This window comes from Halichoerus grypus, chromosome 4 (genome assembly GCF_964656455.1).
Source record: "Halichoerus grypus chromosome 4, mHalGry1.hap1.1, whole genome shotgun sequence".
Taxonomy (NCBI): domain Eukaryota; kingdom Metazoa; phylum Chordata; class Mammalia; order Carnivora; family Phocidae; genus Halichoerus; species Halichoerus grypus.
In genome coordinates, this window is record NC_135715.1 from 193,208,404 (window position 1) to 193,232,788 (window position 24,385).

Here is a 24,385-nt window from a genome sequence, read left to right on the forward strand (position 1 = left end):
GTCTTGGGGCTGCAGAGACAGCCTGCAGATCAACCTCTGGAAGGTTCTCCTAAGAGCTATCTCTGTTATTTTCTTAGTCTGTTCATCCACATGCCTCCTGATGCCTATAAAATACATCACAGGACAGCTGCTACAAGAAGCAATCAGCCCACCTCTGCCAGGATGGTGGGCACCGTGGGCACAGTCAGCAAGGCCCAGCGCACCACACAGCCTGGCCATGCCCACGGGCCCACGGGCTCAAAGAGCAGTCTCTCAGAGCTCCCTGGCAACAACGTAACAGCAAGAAGCTGGCGGTTTAAGTGCCTCTGACATGTGCTGGTTGGTTATTCTCCTATGTCCTAGCCCTGAGGGGTCAGAGGGGACTCAGAGCAGGCGGGACCTGGCCCAAGGGCACACAGTTCCTTGGTTCAGGGAAGGAACCAAGCAGTCTCTGCCTCCAGACCCCACTCCTGAGTGCCACGGTACTCAGTGGGACTCAGGCTCATTCAGGCAGAGGTGTTCGCTTCCTCCCTTCAACTCTAGGTGAGCTCCATGCTACTGCGATGAGGAAGAACCCACTCTTTTCACACCATTAGGCACCAAGTGTCTTTTTCTACCACCATGGCAAAAAAGTATTAAGAGAGCTAAGTGATGTAATAAGAGTGAGTTTTGCATAATTTTCACAGCTCAGTAAGACCTCTTCCCAAGTTCAAGAAAATTAAGCTCTGCATTCCTCAAGAGAAGCAAGATCCAAACTCAGAGAATCCTGAACAAACATAATTCACATTTGAGAGAGGAAAGGCTTCAAACTAGGTGGAGGCCCGATAACACATCTGAAGGGCGCACGTGGACACGGATGGCTCTTGTTGTTACAGCAAGTCTCTCTGAGCCACTAGAAACTTAAGAATGAAACAACGAAAAAGTACACATGCAGCCCAGGGACAAGAAACCTTCAGAAAGGACAGTCACACTTACCAGCAAAATGGTCAGTAGCCAGAGAGTCCGTCCTGAGGCCGCCTCTGTCAGCCTGCCAGTTTTTGCTGGTGTGGGACAGGAAGGGAGGGTGAACAAGAAGAAAACCAGAGAGAAGTTACTTATCTGCATTCTATAACCCAGATCCTTTTACCTCCCAACCAGAAGAGGACAAAACGTTATCTACACTTTGCTTACTAATACTAATATTTAGACAAGTTTCTTGGGGAAAAAAAAAGGAAGCTCTGCCCCCAGGCTATTAGCTTCAAACAAAACCTATCACAGTAAAATCTAAACCATCCAGAACTTTTAGAGGGCAACTTTTCCCTGGACCTGAGGGACTGATCCCTTAATGTCAAAACTTTTAAATTTAACCATTTTGAAATAAAATGCTTACAAAATTGATGGTTGGCTCTCCTGCATGGTTCAGTAATTTCTCCTGTACTCTTAATGTCTGACTGCTGAGCCACAAGGAAAAAGATTCTGTGAGACTGGGCTACGATGCAGAACAGCATGCAGACCTTGGGGGCTCCTGAGCTCTGCAGGGTGACTGAGAGCTACTGTCTTTATGAGTTCGCTGTGTGTTTTGTAGTTACTTTGTTCTCGCTGTTATCCTGTAAAAGTCCTTTGGTCCCTTCTAATACACTGGAGATTTGGAAACCGGGCCATAAAATAGCAGGGTTGGAAGGAACCTTCAAAAGCCGTCTGGGGAGGACCAAGAACTACTCTGTGAAGTAAGAGGGTGTGGGTCATCTTGCCTTGGGGACTTTAGGATAGGGAGGCTTCCAGGTAGGTTACCTGCCACTTTACACAAACACCACACACACTCAGTAGAGTGCAATGAGGTGGACTTTATGATAGGGGTAAGGTAGGTGTCCAAGATGGGAGAAGCAACAACAGTAATAAGAACACCTACTAACTGGAGAATAACATCCCCAAATTCTTGCCCATAAGACGTGTAATTCACAAGCTAGGAAGGCAGTTCGTGGCAATCAGGGGTGTACCAGTAGACTCTGGATTTAAAAGGGTCTCATTGTCCAGCAGCATTTCAGGACTTTAAAAAAAAAAAAGTCTCTAAATGCAGGGTTTGAGTCACATGGGTAAAGTACCATAAGCCAGAGAGGCTCTGGCCTCCCTGGGGCCCGAGTCCCACCAGACACTCAGATGTACCAAGACGGAGGGAGAGAAGTGGAGACAAACTGACCAAGACGACTATGAGAATCTGCCAACAATTCTAACCCACAAGTTCTAAAGATTAAAGCTGAAATCAAAGTATCAGAGTAGCACTTCCACATGTGGATTCTGACAAGATGTAAACGGTTAAGCACTCCCTCGGATTCCAAGTGTCTGGCCTGTGTACACTTAGCCAGTCTAGGCACAAGATGGAGGTGTTCTCTAGGTCAAAGTGCCAACAGTGAATCCAGGACCCAGGCCCTCCCTGTTCAGAACTTCTACTTGGGCTGCACCTGCTCTTCTACCTGCTGACCTTGCATCTCAACAGCCTCCCACCCCAGGTCACGCTATGCCACTTCCTAAAACCCACAACCATCCACCCCCTAATAACCCAGCTTCTCCACATGACCAACTATGTTCACACCCTCTTCTCTGCTCCCACTGACCAGCCCTCCTGCCTTTCTGGACAGGGCGAATCTTCAGTGCCTGGTGATAGCCACTCAATAAGCCTGTAAAGTGCGGTCACTGTCCACGTCCCCTCCAGCCATAGGTCTTTGAGGAGCAATTCCCACCCTTCACCTAGTGTCACGAAGATAAGACCAGTTCCTGAAGGTCTCTTCTGAGATAGCTCACACACCTTTCAGAAGTCAATCCCAGCCAGCTCCTCTATGAAACCCCTTAGTCCAGGGGGCTCAGGAAAGGCTCACCAACCCCAATGAACCTACTAATGTGTAGGAGGGAGAGCCTGTGCCAGAGCCTCTCTAACGCCCCCAAGTGTGCACAGGCCCTTGGGCAGCAGCAGGACAGAGTGGATCTCCAGAAACTCCAGACTTGTTTGACAGGATACACTGGGTCTCTAGTCCCCAGATTTCCAGTGGCAGTTTATCGCAGCTGGAAATGAATGCATCGCAACAAGCAGCAGAGTTAACATCTAGGGCTCTAATATCATCAAAAAAGGTTGCTCTTTTTCTTATAAGCTTCTCAAAACCCTATCTTTTAACAATCTACTTTAAACACATACCTGATGACGCATATGTAAATGCAGACCTCTCTCTACCTGAGGCTCTGGGCTAAGATTTTATGAAAGGCCAATCTCAGCTCTCCTAACATGCTCTCAGCATGACTGGCTACCTGCCTCTATTTCAACAAAGCAGCACCTAAGAAACTGTCCCCCACAGCTCTATGCCCACCCAAACCTGCTCCCCACCAGCCCTTGCTCTGTCTTCACAGACAACACCCAACAAGATGACTCCCACTCTACCGAGTCCTTGGAAGACCCCATCAGTGATCGCTGCTATCTTAAGTTCCCAGGAGACCGTACACAGGCCCCATTATCAAAGAATAGAGGCCAAACACATGCTATCACGGTTCTTCACTTAATCTAATAACACTGCTCAATCAGTCTGGAAAGGGACCTCAGGCACCACTCCACTGCAATCTTGGAATACCAGCAGACAGGACCTGTACAGGGGAGCCCCGCTTCACCTCTGCACAGCTGTCAGAATAGTCTGCCTCATGTAGTGCCAAGATCTACAACTCCTTGCCCCACTTTTGCCACAGAGAACAAGTCGACTTTTCTACAAGACTGCTCCAGACATGTGAAGGCCTTTCTCCTCCAGTTCTTCCCAAGATTGCTCCAGTCCCTTCCTCATTTTGGTTGCTCTCAACTACTTTCCCTGCAGGAAGCATTCAGATCCACTCACTCCAAGCAAATTGCAAACTATTCTCATCGTGGACTTTAAGTCTTATTTTTCAGAGCGTAAATGTCCACATCTCAAAATATAACTATGCAGCCAACAGAACTAGGCCCAAAGAAAGGAGAACAGAGAGCAGCAGAGATTCTTCTCTTCCATCCCAGGGAACTGCCAAGCACTCCCATCATGTGGGAGAAATCCAAAGTCACAATGTTTGTGGACTACATCTGAAACTTGGTCCTAACAAATATACAACAGGAAAATCTTTAAAGGGAAGAATTTTCCTTCTCTACCAGAAGTACTTGTTGATTCCCTTGGGACGTTCTGCCAATTATATTTTCAAAAGGAAAGGTCTTTGCAAAGAAGTAACAGTACAGAAAGAACTTTATCTCAACCACCTAATGAGTATCTCCCTACTTCACATAACTAGACAAGACCGAATACAGAGCATATTAAAAAACTCCAATGGAAACCCAGGACTTCTTTCTTCTTCTTCCAAAATTAAAACTAGTTACTTTTATCCCCACACCAAACCTTCCAAGGAATTTTTCCCCCCAAAGTACTTCTCAAGACCCACAAGCCAAACTTGAGAACAAAAACAAATTCCCCACGGGCTAAAGTTCACAAAGCCCCAGTGTGAGCGAGGCCCCCCCACGGGGGGCCAGGTGAGCGGCTTCACCAAGTTCTGGAAGTCGGCACCCATCCCGCAGGAGGAACTTTCGCAGATGCCACCTCAGCAGGCCCTCCCACAGGCCACGCGAGCCCGCGGGCGGGGACAGGCTTAAAGGGGCAGTAACGCGCTCGGCCTCCCCGCCTTTCATCCAAATTCGGTATTTTTCCGTAATGTATTTTTCGTGCGCGGACCCTGGGGTGTGTCCAAGTCGCGCTGCAGCCCCCCAGGGCAGCAGGCCCACCGGACCAAACAGACGGACAGCAGGTGGAGGTGCGGCTGGGCCTGCACGGGCCCTGCTCTTATCCCGGCCCCGGCCCTGCCCTTCGGGACCCGCACTGCACCCCCAGCACCCCCAGCCACCCCCCTCAAGTCCGGGCCGGGGGAGGGGCGCGGGGGGGGAGGGGGCAGCTCGGCGGCCGGACGCCCACGTCACCGGCCCGGGCCCCAGGTCGGCCGCCCCTCCCCCACGCCGGGCTAAGGGGTTGGGGGGGCACGGAAAGAGCAGGACCCCGAGGGGCTGCCGCCGCCGGAGACGCGGGTGTGTGTGTGCGGGGTGGGGGGGGGCGCGCGGGCCGGCGCCACGGACTCGGGAAAGTTTCTCACTCTTCCCAAGCCGGCGCCGTGGCCCATGCGCAGTAGTGACACGTAGCCGCCCCCCGGGTCGGGCCGGGTTGGCGGAAGGGGAGGGGGCGCTCGGGCGCGGGGGGGGGCGCCCGGTTGGCGGCGGGGGGGAGGGGAGGGGGTCAGGCAGCCGCGGCCCCTCCCCCGCCCGGCGCTCCACGTCGGCAGCCCGCGCCCCGCCCGCCCCGCGCCCCAACTTCCCCGCGCGCCCTCCTCCCCGCTCGCGCCGGCCCCCCCCGCCCCTCCGGCCCGCGCTCACTCCTCGGAGGTCAGCCCGTCCGTCCCGCCGTCCCGCCGCCCGCGCGCCCGTCCGCTCGCCGCCCGCCGCGGAGAAGCCGGGCCGCGCTCCGAGGCCGGCGCCCGGGCCCCCGCGGCTATATAGGGCGGCGGCTCCAATCCCGCCGAGACACGTCAGGCGGCGGCCGCCCCGCCTCGCCCCGCCTCGCCCCACCCCCCGGCCGCCGCCGCGCCCACGCCCCGCCCCCGCCGCCCCCCGCGGGGTCCCCACTAGCGGCCCCCGCCCCGCCGCGCAGGAGCGAGCAGCCCGGGGGCCAGGCCCAGCTCCGGAAAAGCTCTGTGGCTTTTAGGGTGGGCGGTGGGGACGGAGACTTGAGCGATGCATCCCCCCACCACCACCTCCGGAACGCAGCGGGGAGACCCGCACCGTCAGGCCGAGCCCGCTCTGGAAGCCAGGTCACCAGCAATACTGCCTCCCCACCCAATAAAGAAACAAGAGACCGCGAAGGACAACACAAAGGGAATTAACTGCTGCCCCCCTCCCCATTTACAACTCCCCGTACACAGATGGACGACGAGTTTGCTCTAGCCTAACCAAACTCCATGGGAACTCGGCCCATGCCCCAAAGTTGGAGCACACTTTCCTTCCCTCCCGCTCCTGTGTGGTTCAGTTCCTTATGTCGCTCACCTCCACAGAATATCCTTATTTCCTGGCTACCAGTTTGAAGAACCCTCTTCATTTAAAGAGTGCATTCTTGGGGCTCCTGGGTGGCTCAGTCGTTAAGCGTCTGCCTTCGGCTCAGGTCATGATCCCAGGGTCCTGGGATGGAGCCCCACATCGGGCTCCCTGCTCAGCACGCAGCCTGCTTCTCCCTCTCCCCCTGCCTCTGCCTGCCGCTCCCCCGCTTGTGCTCTCTCTTGCTCTGTCAAATAAATAAATAAAATCTTTAAAGAGTGCATTCTTTCCTCATGGAGATAAGAATGGGTGTGCCTACTATGTGCCCAACCCTAGATCCAGCAGGAGAGAGAATCCCTACCCTCAAAGGGCTTCCACCCTAAAGGGTGAGAATGGCTGATCAGGTTTGCATTCCTTGTATAATAAAAAGCTGCACTGTTTGATTTTTTAAAATCAAGGGTACAAGTCCAGCGCAGTAATCTGTAGACATCAGCTGGTACCTCTGATGGAAGTGTAAGGAGGAGAATCCTGCCTGCATTGTAAGAGTGCACCACAGATGCGTGGAGCCACACAGGGCAAGAGGCAGGGACTGTGGGAAAGCGAGGTCCACTTCAACAGGAAGCCCAGAGCCAGGCCAGCACAGCCTGTGGTTCTCATACAGGTGTTGCTTAGGTTGGGAGGATGGCTGGGAGTTTGGAGTGGCAGAAGGCACAACCAGATGTACTTTTTTCAGTGGAACACAGTCAAAGTATGTGGGGGAGGGGATGGGGGGCTGGGCCACTGAAGTTGTTCAGTCTGAAGATGACACCAGCTTTCCGTTGTGGTTGGCAGTGGTACATGAACTAGGTAGCCACATTTGGAAGGCGGCACCAAAAAGTTCCTCAACTGGATGCAGAACACGACAGTAGGTAAGAATGGCAGGGAGGTTCTTGGCTGCCTGCACTGAGATTGGGAGACTGAAGGAAGACTAGACTGGAAAGGGGGGGGGGGGGTGATGCAAAAACTTGCCTTGGGGATGTGATGTGAGATGCCCACTGGATGGTCAAGTGTGGACGTCAAGTAGGCAAATGTATGGGCAAGCTGAAAGCCAAGGGAGAAGCCCAGCCCAGCCAGCAGGAACCCCTCATGACATCACTGGGGGACAGAAACCAGTCTGTGAGGCAGTCAAAAATCCACCCATTAGAGCCAAGGACATCATGGTCAAAGCAGTGCCCTAAGTCCCTAGGATGGGACCTGGACAGGTGGCATATCCTTAGACTTGGAAGAACTTCTTTAAGCACCAAGCTCTTCAGCTCCCTTACTATGTTATTAGTGTTTGTAGGTAGTCCTTCCATGGGGACTAACCAACCAGCAACTCAGACAAGTGTTTTGTTGTTTTGTTTTTGAAGTCTCAGCACTGTGTATGTGTGTGTGGGGGGGGGAGGGATGGTAAAGAGGGAGGAACAGGGGAGGGATTCCCAAACAGTTGGCCGGTCAACTGTCAAGAAACTTCCAATGAAGCTTGGAAGTCACCACAGTCAGAAGCTCAGAGTAGCTGGTGCACAGAAGGCCTTAAAAGACGTTAAAAGACCTCTAGTTAGCAAAAGATATTGTAAAATCAGACGTTGAATTTGTGCTACAAACCATCCCAGGATGCTTCTTTGCTGATAATTATGACCAGCTTTTCTTCCCAGCAAGCTTCAGTGCATTGAAACTAATAGTTTGTAGAGGCAGACTGAGAGGGCTGGGGCCAGCAACAGTCACACCAGATAATGTGTGAGGAAACCCCTATGGCTACCTCAAAAAGTGAACATCAGTCTGTGACATTTGGGTTTTCAGCCCTCAAGGGGACATGGGAAAAGATGTGGGCCTGCTCAAGGTAAAAGGTTAGAACAGCATCCCCCAGCCCCTTAGAGCCATGACCCTCAAAAGAACTCTCAACAAAGGTAGGCCAAAGGAGGGATGGAAGAAAACAAACCTGCCAGCACAGAGACTTTCTAATCTGCTTTACCAGGTGGTGGGAGCTCCTCTTGAGCACTAGCAACCACGGACTAATACTTTGCATCACCCTACCTTTGTTGGGGGGGGGCGGGGGAGGGATGGAAGAAAACAAACCAGCCAGCATAGAGACTTTCCAATCTGCTTTACCAGGTGGTGGGAGCTCCTCTTGAGCACTAACAACCATGGACTAATACTCAATAAAGATTTAGCGCTCAAATCTTTACAACCCCATTTTTCCAAGACCCCCAAGCCCAAATCTAGGAACTAACAAAACAGAAAGCAACCCCACTCAGCAAAAAATAAACCTTGTAACAGGCTACAAATGATATAAACAAATCTACCCACACTGAAGAGAGGCTGTTAAGTCCAAAATTCAAAAAACAAGAAGACTGAAATTGGATTAGACTTAAGAACTTTAGATGACAGAACTATCAGATTGAGACTGTAAAAAAAAATCCTAAGGGCGCCTGGGTGGCTCAGTTGGTTAAGCGTCTGCCTTCGGCTCAGGTCATGATCCTGGAGTCCCTGGATCGAGTCCCGCATCGGGCTCCCTGCTCGGCAGGGAGCCTGCTTCTCCCTCTGACCCTCCCCCCTCTCATGTGCTCTCTCTCATTCTCTCTCTCTCAAATAAATAAATAAAATCTTTAAAAAAAAAAAAAAAATCCTAAAGTGATTAGAGATGTAAGACATAAAGGTGGCCTTAAAAAAAAACAAAAGATAGCACAAATGCAAAGGGTTAAGAGCTATAGATAAAAGGGGTGCCTGGGTGGCTCAGTCAGTTATGCGTATGACTCTTGGTTTTGGCTCAGGTCATGATCTCACTGTTGTGGGATCGAGATCCATGTCTCCACACTCCGCAGGGAGTCTGCTTGAGATTCTCTCTCCCTCTCCCCACCCCCCCCACATACAACATGCTTGCTCTCTCTCAAATAAATCTTTGAAAAAAAAAAAAAATATAGATAAGAGAATGAGGAAGTCCAACATATGTCTAATAGAAGTTCTGAAAGAAGCAATCACAAGGAACAGAGAAGCAGTATTGGAAAAATAGCAGAGAAAATTCTAGGATGTAACGCTATCCCTCCCCCCATGCAAGAGACAGAACAGGTAGCTAGCGGCATCCTTTAAAGTAATCCACCCTAAACACCCTGTAGTGAAACTTCAGAATGCCAAAGACAAGAGTAGAACCCAAAAGTGACTAGAGAAGAGACAGGTTACCTACAGAGGAACACCAGGAGACAGCACAATGCCTACCAGAGGAAAACGAACTAACACCTGTAAACTATGCTGAAGGAAGTACCTGTCAACTCAGAATCCTCTCTCATTTAAGAGCTAGAGTGAAAGAGACACATTTAGACTAAGAGAAAGCTATTACTACTACTGATGGATGGCTACTGAAATAACCACTTCAGGACATGCTCCAATAAGAAGAAAGCGAGAGCCAGAGAGTTCTGCCAGGAGGAATACTGACAAAGAAACCAGTAACCCAGATAAAGTGAAACAAGCACTGACCACATACTAATAACAATAAAATCTGGAGAAAATTAAAATACAAAATATAATTAAAATTATAAGCAGCAACCAAATATACGTGAAAGGAGAAACTGAAGTTGGAGTATTTCAGGACATTATTTGAGGAAAGGTTAGAAATACTAATTTTAGACCTTGCTGAATTAATGATACAAACTTAAAGATAATCTAGTGAAAGCACAATTTTTAACTTTCAAATCAAAAAACCAAACTCTCAAACAGAAGTTACTGGCAATGTTCTAGATCTTGGACTAGGTGGTAGGTTCAGAGGTATCCATTACAATATACATGATTACTTACCAGTTACGTTACTTTGTATTAGTAATTATTAACTAAAAGAGATGAAAAGAGAAAACAGAATAGGAAGCAGGAGAAGTAAAAGACGAGCAAAGCAAATGTAGCACAAAATATGATGAAAGAAATGAACCCAGATGTGGTAATAATCTAATGTAAATACAAAATCCAGCTAAAAGCTAATTCAGCCACCATGTGGACACAGAGGATGAAAGTAAAGGGATGGAAGAACAGTCCAGACAAGACCTAACCAATAAAAGCTGAGCTAGCCATATTAATTTCATATCAAGTAAACTGTAGAGTAAGAACTAAGAAGGTCAAGATTAAAAAATCCAAATCAATTCTGATTATGTATATATCTAATAACACAGCTACAAAATATATAAAGTAAGAACAGGAAGGTTACTAGAAGTTGACATATCTAGGATTACAGACAAAGACAGACTCAGCTCTTCTGGTAACACAGATTATTAAGATTAAAACTGGGGCGCCTGGGTGGCTCAGTTGGTTAAGCGACTGCCTTCGGCTCAGGTCATGATCCTGGAGTCCCCGGATCGAGTCCCGCATCGGGCTCCCTGCTTAGCAGGGAGTCTGCTTCTCCCTCTGACCCTCCCCCCTCTCATGTGCTCTCTCTCTCTCTCTCTCAAATAAATAAAATCTTTAAAAAAAAAAAAAAAAAAAAAAACTGTACAGAAAATTAAAACAATGTAGTTAATAAACCTACTTTATTGGATTTATGTAATCCTTCACCCAATTATTAGAAATGACATGTTCTTTTCAATCTTAATAGAATTTTTATAAAAACTGGCCAGCAGCTAGGACAAAACAAAAACAAATGGCAAAGAATTAACAGCGTATCATTCTCTAAATACAACACGATCAATTAGGAGTCAACTTAAAATTTTAAGAACCCTGGAAATTTAAAAACTTGCTTCTAAGTAACTCATGGGTCAAAGAAGAAATCTGAAAATATTTACAACTAAACAATAAGCAGTTATAGATCCAAACTTGTGGAATCAAGCCAGAGTGTTGCTTGGAGACAAGTTTATAGCCTTAAGCCATCATATTAGTGAAGAGGAAAAAGTAAAAATTTAATCATCCTCGGGGCGCCTGGGTGGCTCAGTTGGTTAAGCGACTGCCTTCGGCTCAGGTCATGATCCTGGAGTCCCGGGATCGAGTCCCGCATCGGGCTCACTGCTCGGCAGGGAGTCTGCTTCTCCCTCTGACCCTCTTCCCTCTCATGCTCTCTGTCTCTCATTCTCTCTCTCTCAAATAAATAAATAAAAAAAAAATCTTTAAAAAAAAAAAAAAAATTTAATCATCCTCTCCTGAAATTAGAACAAAATAAATCTAAAGAACGTTTAAACTAATAGACAAGAAATTAATGAAATAAGAAACATACTAGAGAGAATAAATACAACTTACAGTGGAGTCTTTAAAAAAAATCAGTTAGATCTCTGGCAAAAATTGACCAATGGAAAAAAAAAATAAGAAAAGGTATGAACAGGCAATACTAAGAATTCAAGGGGGTCAAAACTATAGCCACAGACTCTGAAAAATCATACAAGAATAAGACAAGTATTATCAAAAACTTGAGGGCACTTGGGTGGCTCAGTTGTTAAGCATCTGCCTTCGGCCCTGGGATGGAGTCCCCCAAAGGGCTCCCTGCTCAGTGGGGAGTCCGCTTCTCCCTCTACCCCTCCTCCCTGTTTGCGCTCTAATAAATAAAATCTTAAAAAAAAAAAAAGAAAAAACTTGGGGCGCCTGGGTGGCTCAGTTGGTTAAGTGACTGCCTTCGGCTCAGGTCATGATCCTGGAGTTCCGGGATCGAGTCCCACATCGGGCTCCCTGCTCAGCGGGGGGTCTGCTTCTCCCTCTGACCCTCTTCCCTCTCGTGCTGTCTCTCATTCTCTCTCTCAAATAAATAAATAAATAAATAAAAATTAAAAAAAAAAAAAAAAAAACTTGAACACACACCTACACACAGGTACACGCACACTCGCGCACACATACACGCACCTTGAAAAGAGAGAAAATAGGCAACTTCAGAAAAACAAGTCACCCAGTCTGTTAGAAATGGAGTTTATATAACCAACCCTCCCCAATTTTCAAAGAAACTAATATAAAGATCTCAACAGAGAGACAAGCCCATATGCTTTCGTAAGGAAGCCCTGAGAAATTATCTTCCCAACTCACTTACAAAGCCAGGAGACTTTAATATTTCCCAGACAAGTGTAACAGGAGAAAAGAATGTATGAATTTCATCTAGATACTTAATAATCTAGCAAACTCATCTAGAAAGTCAAAACAATATATAATAATAATGTCTATTTTATTCCAATAATGCAAGCTGGTGCAATATTAGAAAGACTAAGTAGGGGCACCTGGGTGGCTCAGTCAGTTGAGTGTCCGACTCTTGATCTCAGCTCAGGTCTTGATCTCAGGGTCTTAAGTTCAAGCCCCGCTTTGGAGCCTACTTAGAAAAGAGAAGACAAAGTAATTCACCACATTATTACACCAGGGCAAGAATGATTTTATCACCTCACAATATTCAAATAAAGAATCTGATATAATTTGCCCATTCCTCATAAAAAGAACAAATAGAAGGACACTTCCCTAGCTAAATGTTAGGTGCCTACCAGAAGCCCTCATTAGAAACATTCACTTTAGGATCACAAAGACCAAGAGGGTTGCAAATGAGTGCTTTCTGTGTTCGAACCTACCCTTGAGATCCTAGCCAGGGCAGGAAGGCAAGAAGAACTGAAGCGAGAACTGGAAGCAGCAAACAGCGGGGCTCACAGGCAGTACAACTGTCCAAGTACGAGATCCAGGAGGAGCTCTGGATACACTATCAGCACTCAGGGTTTTCTGGAAACAAAATCAGTACACAAAACCAAACATGTTCCAAAACAGCAGCAACAAACATCAGAAGTCAATCTAATAAGAAAATAATAGGATTTACAGAGAAGGTTCTAAAACCCTTTGTCAAAATACAGAGAAGACCTAAAAATAGAGAAGTGCCATGTCCGACCTATCTAGGAAGACTTAATCATAAAGACTGTACTTCTCCCCTAATCAGACTAGAAATTCATGCAAATGCAGCTCAAACCTTGAAATGGGCGTGCAGGTGTGTATGTGTATGGAATTTTGCAACCAGATTTTATGCAATTTTTATTTAGACAGTATTTCTATGTACCATTTTTATAATATTGTATTGTGTAACAATATTTCTGTATACAATTTTTAGAATATTTACATACACAATTACATTTATTCAACAAATCTTATACAAAAGATCAAAGGCTATGAACAGCCAATTACAGCTCTGAGGAAAATAAGGTAGGGAGAACTTGCCCTCCCGAATATCGAGATTTCACAGCTACAGTAATTCAGACAGTGTGGTGCAGGGACAGAGAACAGTGGAGCAGACGGGAGGCACCCGACGCAGACACCCTAACAGACAGCTGTCACTTTTATCAGAGGTGAACTTGTGGACGAACTACAATTGATGCCTCCGCGAAAACTGGTTATCTAAATGAGGAAAAAGCGTAGGTCCTTACTTTATACCATTCACAAGGCCTACTAAGGCTAAAGACGCAAACACCCTAAGACAGCAATCCCACTTTTTAACTTTCTTGAAGACTTTAAGATTTTAAGTAATCTCTACACCAACATGGGGCTCAAACTTACAACCCTGAGATCAAGAGTTGTACATTCCACTGACTGAGCCAGCCAGGCGACCCAACAATCTCACTTTTAGATGTCTATTTTTGAAAAACAGTTTTCTTGCGTGAGTGCAGGGAAAGAGAGACAAGGATTCTGTCATCACAGCACACTGTTAGCAAGAGCCAACAACAGCCTGTCAATGGATAAACACGGATAGAGGGGTGTCATTTAGGCTACCTACCGTCTTTGCTCTAGCTAATGACCTGACGGGACTCAGGGAAGTGGAGCCATGCAGACGGGGGTCAGGAAGAACAATGGACCAGAGGACCCCTCCGAGGCTGTGAGGGCCCCTCAGGTCTGATCCTGGCTCAGAGGCCCTGCGATCCTGTAAGAGGTTGGCGCTCAGGGAGGGGAGTGTTTCGCACAGTCTGCTCTCCCACACCGAGTGTGGTGGTCGGGTCCGGGCAAAGAAGAGTATGTTTTCATCCCTCCTGATAGCTCAAAAATATACTAATAAACTCATTTTATGATTCAGCTTATTTATACCTGGCTATAAACTGTAGCGGCAGGTTGGGAGCATATTCTAATACTGAACACATCAAAACTAGGTTCCTTTCTTTGGCTCAGAATGGTATTTATTACCGTAGGACATCCAACTTGGCAACCTATTCCCTAAAGTACAGCCGTCCCGTCCAGCGGGGAGGGCAACAAACGGCCGCGGGCTGCAGTCTCCGCCGTGCCGCTCTGCGCCGCACCAGTTTCATTTCTCGTCAGGAAGTGACCGAAAGGGGACCGAAGTGTTCTTCAGTGACCCTACTACGAGATTTCACGTCTTTCTCTTCCACCTAAGTGTTGGCTAAGTCATCACAGGTATCCACAGCGAGGACAGACTGCATGCAGAACAGCACACCTGTGGTCAGGACAAGTAAGTTCAGAGTCTTGCTCGGATCCTATTTGGGTCACCTCGGCAAGTCGTTTAAGCTCTTAACTTTTACAAGTTGCCTTTGTAAATTGTTAAAAAGATCAAGGAAGATAAACTGCCCTACAGTAGCCAGCCATCTCACTGTATGGGAATATTAACATTTAATTCCACGAAACGAATACATTTAATGTAGTACTCCACTAATTTCATGAATACTGAAATAATCATTGTATCTTTATACAGATGAGGAAAGAATAGCATTTATTTAGAGCCTAATTCAAGAACATGTGTCAGATAAACACACCTTGTAACTCTTTTTATTTATTTTTAAAGAAAGATTTATTATTTATTTTAGAGAAAGAGAGCATGCAAGAGAGCATGCACAAGGTGGGGACAGAGGGAGAGAGAGAACCCCAAGCTGACTCCCCGCTGAGTGCAGAGCCTGATGTGGGTGGGGCTTGATCTCACGACCCCGAGATCACACCAGAACAAAAATCAAGAGTAGGATGTTCAACCAACTGAGCCACCCAGGCACCCCCACACCTTGTAACTCTTTTTAAAAAGCGAATGGGACAACGTTAGGTTCAAAAGGGTAAGTTCATGGATTTCTATAGAAATGAAAGGAAAACTGCCCCTTAGCCATGCTGGCCAGCAAATACTGATGACATGTGGCTACTGACACTTGAGACATGGCTACTCCCAAATGATGCATGCTCTGAGTCTGAAATACACACTGGATGTTGAAGACTTCATATGAAAAAACAACGAAAAACACCTTGCTGATGACTCTATATTGATTACATGATGAAACAATGCTCTGGATTGGGATAAACAAAATATGTTCTTGAACTTAATGTCGCTCTTTTTTTTAAGGTAGATAGTAGAAATTTTAAAATTCTATAGAAAACTCTTATTTGGACAATGGTGCTACAGAGTTGGTTTTCCAATCCAAAGCAGAAATGGAATCTGACAAAAAGGTTTTTCTTATTAATAAACTTTATATCAGTCTTTTTAAAAAGTCCCAAATCAACTTACTACAGATTTATTGTTTAAAATAAATACATTTAGATTAGGGGAAGGAATACAAATGTGTCTGTCGGGAAGGTTTCCTCTGCCACAAACACCCAGGAGTGTGTGGCACAGGGAGCTGTCTCAAAGGCTTCCGGGAAAGAAGTGACCAAGTTTAGTGCACAGCATTCCTTCTGAGGACTCAAACAACCCATTAACAACCCCAAAAAAAGGGCAAAAAAAAAAGATACAAACATCTTCTACAAAAATGAGTTGTACAAAAGAAAATGCATGTTGCAAGTGGGAGGAGATCTTACATTATGCCTCTCAGTTTGGCAAAAATGAAGTTTGATGAACATTAGAAAACGAAGAGGAAAACTGGTGTGGCTGGAGGAATAACTGATGTGATCTCTTTGGAGAGCAATTTGATTATATATTGTAACTTAAAATACAAACGTTCTTTGACTCTGTAATTCCTACTTCTTGGAACCTCTCCCACATGTGCTCACATAGGTGCCGAGAAACAAACACACTGTGGCTTTTTTGCAGGAGCAAAAGATTGGACATTTGTGTTGTTTCTAGCAGGGGGGCCGGGCAAATGATGGTGGGACACAAAGCCTCATAACGGACCTGCCGACTGAGCAGGTCTCCACCCACCAGCTCCATCTGTGGACTGCCTCCTGCATGCCCAGAACTCCAGCTCCCACCTGTGAGGGTACACACTTACCCCCAAACCTGTTTATGCCAGTCCTACTTGTTCATGTAACCACATAACTTAAGAATGCAAAATAAGGAAAGAAGAGTGAAATGTTTCTACCAATATTAAATTTATCACATTGAAATTCTCAGTAAGGGCAGGCTGCTTTAAAAAAAATTATGTCAAGTAAAAAATTCTTTAAAAACCTCAAGGAATCTGACATTCTAATTGCTCTGTGTCTAAGTTCTTGATCCACTTAAAAGACACTGATGTTGAATGCCCTAGATAACATAGTAGGAGTTTGGTTTACATAAGAAGAGATTATGTAGAATCCAATCAGCAGACCCTCAGAGACAAGGTCTCAGCCCTGGACCCGTGATTGGGGGTGAATGAGTGTCCCTCCCTCAACCATACAGCCAGTGTCCTGTCGACTCACGAGCAAGGGTACATTAATATACAGCCAGCTGTGTTTGAGAGAGAAACACGTCTATATGTGCATAAACTATCTATGATCTGCTACTTGTAGGATATCCAAGCCACCCAGAATAGAAAAACAGGGAGCACAGAGCCAGGCACCAGGAAACACCAGCATTTGGAGCTGGGTAAAGGAGGGGGCACTGTTCCGAAGGATTTGAAAAAGTAGCAATGGTATTAAGTTGGGAGGTGAGCACATGTAAAAACAGCATATATTTCTTATACACCAAAAAAAGGTGTGTTTTAATAGGTTTAGAAATTACTGATAGACATAGGCTAAGTGCTCCTGAGAGTCAGCTGCAGGAGAGGAATGTCTCTGTATTATATGATGCTCCTTACTTTTTCCGTGGATACTTCTGTTTGGAGAGGGAAACAAAGCGGTACTATTAAGCAGCATCTGCTACTACAAATCAGCAAAAGGCAGGGTCACAAAAATTACTTTCTTCACTGTTTTATTAGACCCTGGTATCGGCAAGAGGTCTGAATTAAGACATCTTTGTTGTTCATTTCCCTGGGAGGGACTGCTGATGACAGAGAAGAGGACTTACACAAACCCTTTAAAGCCCCTGGGAATTGGAAGCTACCCAAGACTGTCTTTACGTATCTGGAGAGCAGTACAGAAGGGGTGAGTTCTGCCCAGCTCCCAGCACACACAGCTAGGAAAAGTGAGCGACAGGAAGAGACTGCGGAGACACGTCTCACCTCAGCATAAAGAGAGTGAGCAAGCCTCACGGGACTTGCGCTCAACACACTGGGCCCAGCTGCTCTCACCAGGCACACTGGCACGTGGCAACCACTTGCTTAGACCACTCCTCACGGTCTAAGCCAACCACTGCTTCTGGGTGGAAATGGATTCTGTGACCCTTGGGTCATCTGTGTCTCTGAATGCCATGGTAACAGGTTTCAAAGCAGCAACAGACTGGGGGCCACAGCAAGTCCCACCTCAGGGGAAGGTAGTGTGGGAAGAGGACAGCAAGGGCAGGACGGGGACCAAACACCTGTAGAGGACGGCTTTGGCAATAACCCCCTCAGCCCTACAATTAAAAAAATACTTTTGATCTTTTTTTTTAAAGATTTTATTTATTTATTTGACAGAGAGAGAGATAGCGAGAGCAGGAACACAAGCAGGGGGAGTGGGAGAGCGAGAAGCAGGCTTCCTGCCGAGCAGGGAGCCCGATGTGGGACTCGATCCCAGGACCCTGGGATCATGACCTGAGCCGAAGGCAGACGCTTAACGACTGAGCCACCCAGGCACCCACTTTTGATCTTCTGACTATAAATCCTATTAAAACTATAAGAAACAAAATAATTCTAAGGGCAACAACTTATACTTGAAAAATGTTTTTTCTTCCTACAATTTACACAGGAAAGGTCTATGACCTAGACTCTTAGCTTGTACTTAGAAAACATTATGCTACAGATACAAAGTTAGCTCAAGCCATAGGTAGAAATACCTAGGAACTGGAACCAGTCCTATCCAAATGGAAGTGTAATGTTTCTCTATAAAGAAACAAACATCAGAAAAATCAAGTCTTCGGATTCTCCCCTGTCCAGGGTATTAAGCCCCGGCAGACACTCGAAGTGTGTCACCTGCTGGGTGACACTGGTCATGTCACATCTCTTCACTTGGCCCGTTTTCTCATTTGTCATATGAGGAGGTGGGACTCCATTATCTCTTCCAGTTCTGTCTTTCTGAGTCTGCTCTAGGGAGTGAACTTCACTTTTAGATTTAAAGAATTGCTGGTATAGCTGTTCCCCCCAAAGAACTGACTAATTCAACATAAAGGTGCACTAGTACAAGTCCAACGTACAGACCAAAGCAGATATGTTTTACTCTGTATCCTGGACTCAGAGCAGGCCATCATGCTGCCAGAGCATCTGGGGGGCAGCAACGGAGACATTTCACCTGTCACAGAAGAAAGGTGGGCAGGGCAACAACAAACGGTTGCCCCACTATTAGAAAACCGGCACTAACCAAAGAGGGATATAGGGCAAAGACAACCTGTTTATGGCTCCATAGAGAGCCAAGGGTAAGAAGCAGGAGAGCAGCAGGGCCCAGATCAGCATGGCAGCCCCAGACTCAGAAGTACCCACTGAGGCCAACTCCAAGCAGACATCAGACAGCTAACTTGGAATGGATTCTACCTATTGTGTGAAGGAAGGACTGATTACACAGAAGGGTAGTAGCAGAAACAGTAAGAAATAAAAAGGTAACAAAGTCTGGAAACAACCACACCTTCATTAAGGAGGAGGAGGACTGAACAAATCATGCTATATCCATGCAATTGAAGTAACACGCAACATAAAAAGCATGGGAGAGATTTCCACCCACTAGTACGTGTGGCCTCCAGGGTATACAGTTAATAACAGAGGCAACAGAGGACTGCAGGTGCAGAGTACGCCACCTTCCCCTAAGAATCAGAAATACGGTGTGTCTACACACACACACACACACACACACACACACACACACACACACACACACACACTAGAAGGGAGGCGGAAAGGAAGCCACATCCATCTGAATACACCACCATTCACAGTTTTTCTAGTACCATATAAATCAGAGAAGTACAAACTCTAGAAATAAAATATGTCCTGTTTCTTCATCTGGATGCTGGTTCTATGGATGGGTTCAGTTAGTGATAATGCATTGATCCATATACAGTAAAGACTCGCATCACTTTCTATGTTTGTTATGGTGCAATAAAAAATTCACTAAAAAAATTGAAACAAATCTAACAATGTCACATTGGTGGCATAAACATCAGAGAAAAGGTAACTAAAACACAATAATTTGAAAGCATAGGGGCACCTGGGTGGCTCAGACGGTTAAGCATCTGCCTTCGGCCCAGGTCATGACCCCAGGATCCTAGGATCCAGCCCCACATCCGGCTCCTGCTGAGCAGGGAAGCCTGCTTCTCCCTCTCCCTCTGCCTGCTGCTTCCCCTGCTTGTACACTCTTTCTGTCAAAAATAAATACAATCTTGGGGCGCCTGGGTGGCTCAGTCGTTAAGCGTCTGCCTTCGGCTCAGGCCATGATCCCAGTGTCCTGGGATCAAGCCCCGCATCGGGCTCCCTGCTCAGAGGGAAGCCTGCTTCTTCCTCTCCCACTCCCCCGCTTGTGTTCCCTCTCTCGCTATATCTCTGTCAAATAAATAAATAAAATCTTTAATAAATAAATAAATAAATAAATAAATACAATCTTAAAAAAAAAAATTTGACAGCATATTCCAAGTGAGATGGATATATCCTGATAATGTTAGCATTGTTATTCTAAAAATGTTAAATGGTAACATTTAGGTAATCAGGTAATCAAGTTAACATCCTTAAGAACCAGGATTTTTGGCATAAGATACACACTGAAGTAAAAATCATGTAAATATTTATTTGAATATTTATTTGAACGGGAAATGTCCATATTCATAATTATTTCCCAAGTCTGTCTACTATGAGAAATTGAAAATTAATAAAGGGAAACCTCACTAAACTGGAGTGGGGAGGATAAAAGGGGGAGCCACACCACTCAATGTCAATTATAGGAAGAATTGTCTCTTACAGACCCCAACAAGGAAGGACATACACTTTATCTCCTACAAGAAATCGACCACCCCTGCAACTAAGCCAGTGAGGAACTGACATCCTGAATCCCCAACTCCTGCTTCTCTCCAATGGACATTCCTTCAAAACAACCTCTCCCAACTTCCTCCTCCTTCTTTAGAAAATAAAGTTCCTCTTCTTTGTTGGATTTGCCTACCATTTTGCCATAGCTTGCACGTCCGGAATTGCAATTCTGTTGTTCTTGAATAAATCCATTTTTGCTGGTAAAATAACTGACTGATTTATTTCTATGTTTAACACAACAACAGTGGCAGTGAGCATCCCTACCTAGCACATGGGCTGTGGCATCCAAACACCATTTGCCACTAAAAGGAACCAGGTTCCTCAGAAAAATGGCTAATCTCAGATGTTGAGCAGAATATGGACAAGGTGGGATATCTTGCTGTGGCAGAAAGGCAGGAGTCACAGACAGATGGGGTCATGTCCAAAGAACACAGAAGCCAACTTGGGGAAACAATACGAGCTTCAAAAAATGGCTTAAGTGGGCCAAAACACAATTATATACATACCCATAAGTTGATAATACTAGGAGAAATAAAGCCACAAAAATGCATTGTCACTTTGGAAGCAGCTAGTCCCAGTGCATTCTTGACAATGATAAAAAGGAAAGGAGGAGCCGCACTTCAGGGTAATCAGAATTGAGAAGGGAAACCTTCTTTACAGGAGAATCAACTAATAAATGTAGACACAGAAACAGAAAATTCTTGGGCACCTGGGTGGCTCAGTTGGTTAAGCATCTGAGTCTTGGCTTCAGCTCAGGTCATGATCTCACAGTTGTGGGATCGAGCCCTGCATCGGGCTTTGCGCTCAGCATGGAGTCTGCTGCAGATTCTCTCTCCTCTCCCCCTGCCTCTCCCCACTTGTACTAATTAAAACAAAACAAAACAAAACAGAAAATTCTTCATTTTGCAATTGCCAATTGTACACTAACTCACTGTCCCCAAAGATATTCAGGTCATTCGTTATTCCTGGAGCCTGTGCAAGTTACAGAGGAATTAAGTCAAGAATACTGAGATGGAGCGATTACCTTGGGTTATCCAGGTGGGACCCAAATGTAATCACAAGTAAAATTAAAACGGTGCACTTTAAAGATGGAGGGAAGGGTCACAAGGAATGCAGGCAGCCTCAAGAAGCTGGCAAAGGCAAGAAATGGATTCTCTCCTAGAGCCTCCAGAAGTAGACCCTGCTGACACCATGACTTACCCCAGTGAGACTGACTTCAGCCAAGTCTGCGCTAATTTATTATAGCAGCAAAAGGATTCTAAGACACCAATGAAATGGACACAAGCAAAATGGCTATGAAACCCATTAGAAGACTGGCTGATAGAGAGCTCCTATAAGGAATGCTCAGCCTGCTGACACCATACCCTCTGATCACTGTAACATCACAAAATGACAGCCACACACCGTGCCTCCTGAGACACTGCAGTACGGCACACAGAACAATGCAGGGTGTATTCTCGGCACCACCTCTACACAGCCCTGAAAAAAACAAAACAATCAAACCTGGAACAAATTAAGCATTTAGACATGTAAGTTTATAGAAATATGAGGATCACAGAAATGCACTACATACCACAATATAATCAACCCAACCCAGAATGTGGGGAATTCCACAGCACCAACGGCCCTGTTGCTTTCATAAATAAATGGCATTAAAAAAAGAGAAGAAAAAAAATTGTTACAGATTTTAAAAGAGACAAAAGAGGGGGCGCCTAGGTGGCTCAGTGGGTTAAGTGTCCAACTCTTGATTTCAGCTCAAGTCATGATCTCAGGGTCATGAGATCTATTAAGCCCGAGTTGCAACTTGCTTTGTTGAGTTGGGCTCACATGGGTCTCAGTGCTCAACAGGGAGTCTGCTTAACGTTCTCCCTCTGTTCCCTGCCCCCATCTGCTTGCACATGCTCAAAAAAAAAAAAAAAGAGAGAGACAAAAGCAGCACCAACTAAATGCAGTGGGGAGAGGCCTTCTCGGGTGTTCATTCAAATAAACTCTATATGACCTCTGGAGAAAACTAAACACAGAACAGATATTGGACAATATTAATAACATACAGTTAATTCTATCAGGTATGGTTTCTTTAAGCCCTCCTCTACTACAGATACATGCTAAAGTATTTACAAGTGACAGGTAATCTGAGATTTGCTTAAAATAGTCAAAACTAAAAAAGTTTGGGAAGGGCAGAGGAAGACAAAACCAAAATGGCAAAATGTGACAATTGTTAAAGCTGGTTTCTCTTCTATTTTGGGGTATGTTTGCACATTTTCCTAATAAAAGGCTTTAAAAAAAAGGATCAAAGAGAACTCCTTGTCAAAATCTATAAGGATGCTGCCAAAGCTGCACTCAGAGGGTGAATCAAACTTTTAAATTTTATTATAAGAAAGAGTGAAGATAAATGAGCTAAAGCATTCAAGTCAAATGGAAAGAGAAAATCAAAGAAAGTAGAAGTAATAAACAAAAGAACAATTGGTGAGGGGTGCCTGGGTGGCTCAGATGGTTAACTGTCCGACTCTTGATCTTAGCTCAGGTTTCTATCTCAGGGTCTCGAGTTCAAGCCCCATGTTGGGCTCCACGCCCAGAATGGAGCCTAATTAAAAATAAATAAATAAATAAAATTTAAGAAAAGAAGAATTGGTGAGATAGAAAACAAAAACAAGGGACGTCTGGGTGGCTCAGTCGGTTAAGTGTCTGCCTTTGGTTCAGGTCATGATCCCGAGGTCCTGGGATCGAGTCCCACGTTGGGCTCCTTGCTCAGAGGGAGCCTGCTTCTCCCTCTGCCTGCTGCTCCCCCTGCTTGTGTGCGTGCGCTCTCTCTCTGACAAGGAGATAAAATCTTTATTATAAAAAAAAAAAAAGGAAAACAAAAACAAAAAATAGGTGATTCGATCAAAGCCCAAATCAGTTTCTAAGAAAATAGCAATTAAAGAGCTGTTAACTCCTTCTAGTCTGACAAAGAACACACAGAGAATACAAACTCACAATGATACAATACTATCCTTGCTTGGTTTTGAAGTAAGAACTGCTGCAAATGGCAGTAATTGTATCTTCTGGTAGCTCCCAAGGAAGTAAGAGCTTCTTTGCCCCATGGGGCCCTCACAAATTATTTTTGTATCTCACTGGCATTAATTGGGTTCTAAGCCCATCAAGGGACCGATAACTGTAGTCAAGGGACCAAGGAAATGGGATATGTCTATTAGCCATAGCCAATCAGGGTCTACCCATGCAGCTGGGCCATTTCATCCAAAACACACAGTTTGTACTGGTGGAAAGGGTGGTCCCCAGAGGCAAATCAAGGCTCTGTTTGCTTCCCCAAACAATGAGTGGGTGCTGCAGAGAAAAGTGATTCTTCACTGCAAACCAGTTTACAAACATGGAAACTTTTGTTTGTGTTTTTTGTTTTTTTTGAGGGAGAGAGAGAATATAAGTGTGTGAGTGGGATAGGGAGGGGCAGAGGGAGAGGGAGAGAATCTCAGGCAGGCTCCACGATCAGCACAAAGCCCAATTCGGTCTCCATCTCACAACCCTGAGATCATGACCTGAGCAGAAATCAAGACTCCAGTGCTTACCCCCCTGCGCCACACAGGTGCCCCAAACACGGAAAGTTTTAAACAAAACACCAGACCAATAAACCCAGCATTTAATTTATAGAGTAAGACACCATGACTAGGTAGGGTCTGTTCTAGGGATGCAGTAAGGATTCAATATTAGGAAATGTATGCATCTCGGGGTGCCTGGGGGGCTCAGTCGTTAAGCATCCACCTTCGGCTCAGGTCATGATCCCAGGGTCCTGGGATGGAGCCCCGCATCGGGCTCCCTGCTCAGCAGGAAGCCTGCTTCTCCCTCTCCCACTCCCCCTGCTTGTGTTTCCTCTCTGTGTCTCTGTCAAATAAATAAATAAAATCTTAAAAAAAAAAAAAAAAGGAAATGTATGCATCTCAATTTATAGCTCATAGGACAAATAAACATACGACTGATAGAGGGCCCTTTAAAAATACCCAAAAGAGGGGCGACTGAGTGGCTCAGTTGGTTGGGCATCTGCCTTCGGCTCGGGTCACAATCTTAAGATCCTGGGACCGAGCCCCGCTTTGGGCTCCCTGCTGGGCAGAGTCTGCTTCTCCCTCATATTCTCCCTGTGTTCTCTCTCTCTCCCTCTCAAATAAATAAATAAAAC

General features: G+C 45.7%; 1 protein-coding gene across 3 annotated transcripts in view; it reads right to left on the bottom strand.

The window, feature by feature from the left end:
- HDLBP (high density lipoprotein binding protein) overlaps positions 1-24,385 on the bottom strand; it is a 75,055-nt gene that overhangs the window by 36,214 nt on the left and 14,456 nt on the right. For 2 of the 3 annotated variants that reach the window (XM_078071601.1, XM_078071603.1), the window contains exon 2: positions 955-1,019. The gene's annotated coding sequence lies outside the window, so the exon portion shown is untranslated. Of the gene's footprint in view, positions 1-954; positions 1,020-5,371; positions 5,486-24,385 lie in introns of those variants that run through there. The other variant, XM_078071602.1, reaches the window with a different exon arrangement.